General features: G+C 42.7%; 1 pseudogene; it reads right to left on the reverse strand.

Annotated features, from left to right (window-relative positions):
* Nucleotides 1-344: 344 nt before the first annotated feature.
* LOC127670550 (putative sperm motility kinase W) lies at nt 345-1,546 on the reverse strand (annotated as a pseudogene).
* Between the last annotated feature and the right edge of the window lie 3,644 nt (nt 1,547-5,190).

A 5,190-nucleotide genomic window follows, 5' to 3' on the forward strand; every position in this document is an offset into this window, starting at 1 on the left:
TTGGGTTCTGACTCCTTCCTCTTTTAGAGGACCCACTTTTGTGGAATATAAATTGTGGGTTATTGTCTTTAGAGACTTTGTGAAGCAACACTCTTGACAGGCAAGCCCTGACTCTCCAGTGAAACCGTTTGAAATACCCAATCTTTAGAGGGGAGATTTTGTTTCCATGTCAATATCTTGCTGAGGAGGCCGTGGTGTTTCCTGTGGACATGAACTTGTGCAGACACATGGGGCAGCCCCAGCTCTGGAATGGAGGGAACAGCTGGAATCACTGCTCTTCTTGTGATAATTTAGATCAGTGAGAGGCATGAAAACACTTTTTCATACCTGGTGTCCTGAGAGTGTCAGAGGAACAGGCCCTCACTCTCCTGAGGGGAGAATTGGAAGAGGCCAAAGTTTGACTGAGTGGCCCTTCTCTGTTGGAAGAACAGAGATAAGTGGATGTGATGTTGATGGCATGGCATAAAGCACAGATGCACACGCTTGGTTGAACTGGTAGATGCCTGTTCAATCACTTTGTGTACTTCCTCGTACAAAATCAAATATGTGCCCATTTTTGTCATATTTATTCATGTGCAGGGATTCTAAGATCTCATTGCTATTAAACTCCATGCCATAAAGCATGTTAATAATATTGGGAACTGGGTCAGTCACAGTGGTGATATTTAGTTCACATTTCATGACCCATAACTATCTCTCCATGTCCTCATGGAGAACCTCTTCTCTGAGGAAACAGTGAGGATCTGGTGAATGATGTTTCCAAGTTGCCCAGAGATGTAATTTGGAATGTCAAAGGACCCCATGGCAATCTTTTTCTCAATCTCTTTCATGGTGCTTCCTCTGAAGAGGTCGTACCCAGTGGTAATAATGAGTAGCAAGCCCAAACTCCACACTCTGCCTCCTAGAAATAACATGGATGTCCTGGTATGAGCCCTGGGGCAGAAAAGCCCCTGGTCCCGCACTGCATGTTCAGTAAGGGCCCTTGACAGCACTAGATGGCCAGGCCAGGTCTGTCAACTTCACAATACCCTGTGCATTTCTGAGGATATTCTGGAGTTTTATGACTTGATGGACAATGTTAAGGCTGTTGCAGTATTTTGCAGTATTTTACACTATCTGTCCAAATATTTCCATTGCCTCTTGCTCCTGAAGCAGGCCATCCTCCATTATCAGGTTGAACGTGTTCCCTCCTGGAGCATATTCTGTAACTAGATAGACCCACTATGATGTTACTAGAACCTAGAAGAGGCTAGAACCATGGTGATAGCATGGTGTATTGAACAGGGTAGAGGTTTTGATGCACACTCCTATACTTGCTTACACATTCATTGGGTTCTGCATCCTGCTTTCTTTAGAGGATCCACCTTTTTTGGGAAGATATATGGTGGGTTTTTTTAATTCAGAGACCTCCTGAAGCAACAGTCTTGACAGCAAACCTCACACATGGTGCAGCCACAGCTCCAGAAGAGAAGGCACAGCTAGAAGCACTGCTCTTCTTCTTGGGACAATGTAGAGCAATTGGAGACATGGTGGCACGTCTGGCCATCTTGAATCTTGGAAGTGTCAGTGGAACAGACCCCTTCTCTCCTGGGGACTGTATGTGAAAGCAGCCAAAGCTGGTCTCTCTGAACTTTCTCTTTGGGAGAAGACCAGAGATAATGGGATATGCGGGTGATAGGGGTGGAATAGGGAAGGAATCCACATGCTTGGCTGAACTGGTAGATGCATGTAGACACACTTTGTGTACTTCTTGTTTTAAAATAAAATATGTAACCATTTTTCATTATACTTGTTCATTTGCCAGGATTCCAACATCTCATTGCTATTAAACTCCATGCCACAGAGCATGTCCATAATGTTGGAAACTGGGTCATTCATAGTGGGGATATTTACTTCATGTTTCTTGACCCATGAATGTCTCTCAATGTCCTCAATGGAGGGCTTGTTCTCTGGGGAAACTGTGAGGATCTGATGAATTATATTTCCAAGTTGCCCAGAGATGTAATTTGGAATGTCAAAGGTCCCCACGGCAATATTTTCTCGATCTCTTCCATGGTGTTTCCACAGAAAGTGTTGTAAACAGTGGTGATAATATAGAGTATCAAACCCAACCTCTACATATCTGCTTCCTAGCCAACTATTGGGCCATAGAATCTGTAGAGAACACCTCTGGTAGATAGGCATGGCCCCCAGCTGATTGATGGGACCAACCAACCATCTCGAAATTGTTAAGGCAGAAATGTTCCTGTTCAAAGTCAAGACAGGGATAAACAAATGGAACAGAGACTGAAGGATATTCATACACTGCTTACCTAGGGATCACTCCCATCTTCAGACACCAAGCCCCAACACTATTACTGATGCCAAGAATCACTTACTGACAGGAGCCTGGTAGAGCTGTTCCCTGAGAATTTCTAGCAACAGTTGACCAAAACATATGCAGATAATCACACCTTCTATCAACTGAGACCAAGGAGCCCAATGAAATTGCTAGGGGAAGGATTGAAGGAACTGAGTGGGATTGCAATCCCATCTAAAGAAAAATATCAACTTACTGACCACCCACATCTCTCAGTGACTAAACCATCAACCAAGAAGCATACATCAAGGGATCCATGGTTCTAGATACATATGTAGCAGAGAACGACCTTATCTGACATCATATGGGAGGCAAGGCCATTGGTCTGTGGAGGATTGCTAGTTAGGTGAGGAGGGATTGGGTGAGTGGCTGGAGGAGCACCCTCAGAGAGGCAAATAGGAGGGCAGAGGGAGAATGGGGCTTGAGTTTGTGGAAGCATAATCAGGAAGGAGGATATCATTTGAAATGTAAACAAAATGATTAAGACAAAATACTGTAAAATAAAATATAAGGAATTGGTATGCTTGACTGAATAATCCCAAATCTATGCACATATTCCTAAACAGGCAGTACTACCGGAACTTAAAGGGTCTTTATTTTTATCTTGAGGTCGTGAATAGGAAATGTTGGAGGTATACAGGAGGAGCTAGAGGGGGGAAGTCGTGGATAGCTTTATATATTTCTTAGTATAACTGAATATGTTTCTAAGAAGAAAAATCTGTTAAAAAATCACACCAATCGCCATTAAGACATTAGTACACTGAAAGCAGAGACAAGTGACAATAGCAAAAGAAACTGAGCCAAGTGTGCCCAGAAATAGAGTTCAAAAATTAGTTTAGACTTTGTGTAGAATAATTTAGTTATGGAAATACAGATAAGAAATTAAATTTCCTAAAGATTTTGAGAATGTTACTACTTACTTAATAAATGTGTGAATTGTTGGAATATTAAAAATCTTACCTGCTCAGCTGTTTTGTATGTTTCTCATTTTTCTTCAGTTCTTCCTTCAAGCTATAATTCAAGGATTGATTTAACTCAATATACTTCTTTAATTGTTTCTCATCTTTTTCAGACATTGAAAAAATATTTTCATAAATCTAGGCAAGCTCTTTTCCTTCTCAGACATATTACTTCTAAGGAGTTCAAATGGCCTGGTTTAAGCTTCTGGGTAGAGGAATGGAACAGCAATAGGCTGCGGGACAGGGACCAGCTGTGACCAGTGGCTGCCACTGGCCTGCAGTGTGCTCTCAGGAAGGGAGGTCTCCCTTTCTGGGCTGGTTTGTTAAAGTGCACCTGGTTCTGGCAGATCCTGGCAGGTTCTGGCAGGCACTGCAATCACAAGGACCTGGGCTCAGACTTGTCCTTGGTGTAGCTTTCTGTCAAAAGCTCCCTAAAGGTAAAGGCTTTGATTTTGGAATCAAGCCAGCATGGGAGCTGATGTCCTAAGGATCCAGCTTTATAGCTGACCCATCCTTGTACTGTCTGCACTCCCACCTTAGTGTCCCAACCCATCACACTATGGAGCAAAATTTCTACTGAAATCACTGAATGCACTCTGAGAGTTTATCTTGTTTACCAAGAACCCTCAGGTCAATGACTGAGTCTTGAGCACTCTCTCATACTGGAATGTCAGAGGATAGAAAATGCCTCGATTTCTATAACACTGTAGACAGCACAGTTTGTATGGATTTCTTGTCTATGTGTAATGACATACCTTTCCTAAATGGTTTCCAGTGCATGCATGTCTAATTCCCTGGGTAAACTAAAAAGGACAGAGGAAGGCATACATGTGGGGAGCATCTGGGAACTGCTGCTTGCTGAAAACGCTGACCTTCACCACATCAGACCTTCACAACATTCTCATATCTCATACTTGCATCTTATACACACACTATGGCACAATCTCCATCGTACACCCCCATGCTATGCAGAAGTAAAAAGCTCAGAAACTCCTCAGAATTACTTCATAAAGAAGAGGGGTTCCAATTTTCTTTAAGGAGAGTGGAGCCTTCAAAGTGTTCTCTCAGTCTCTATTGTAGCCCTTGGTATCTGCCACTCTGACTCTAGACTAGGTTTGGTGATGCAGAATTGGCATATCCTAGAGCTGGCACTAATTTTTTTCTGAGCCGTAGTCCTTTTGTTTTCCCATCATAGAGTTTAAAAGGAGCAGGGGGAATGGAATTTTAGAGCAGTTCTAGCTCCAGGTGCTTGTGCCTGGGAGGGATGACTTCAGAATGAGTGGTTGGATGGATTCAGGGTGATGGGTTTGCAATGTTTAAATCATGGGGCATGCCACCTGTGGAACCTGGATAACTGAGGGTTCACAGGAGTTAAGCACTGTATTTTTTGTATATTTCCAGGAATGGGCCAATTAACTCCAGTGCACAGATATGTAAATTCAAGGCTGTCACATGTGGAGTGACTTAACAAAGTTCATCCTTTTACTCAATAAAAAGACTGATATCTAAATTCATCCAGGGAGACACACTGGGGTGGCAGCAGATGCAGAAGTGATGGTGGGTAGGAGGGCTGGAGATGGCAGCATTATCTGCCTTTGTTTTATTCCTTGATCGTTATTTTAGATGCCATGCCCCAACTTTGATATAGGTCATCCCAGCCAGATTATTGTGGATTGTCTGTTTTACTACCTGAGATAGCTGGAGATTGGAGTACCCTGAGTCTAAAAGAAAGCTCATATTCTGCAGATCAGGCTGCTGAACTTATAGCTGAGAAAATGCAGTACACAGTAAGTGGATTGTCCTATCCCAGCTAGTTTTTCCATAGATAATAAGAATTGGGGATCATATCTTCCTGTCTTAAGAACTTTGAGG

Source organism: Apodemus sylvaticus, chromosome 20 (genome assembly GCF_947179515.1).
Source record: "Apodemus sylvaticus chromosome 20, mApoSyl1.1, whole genome shotgun sequence".
Lineage (NCBI taxonomy): Eukaryota > Metazoa > Chordata > Mammalia > Rodentia > Muridae > Apodemus > Apodemus sylvaticus.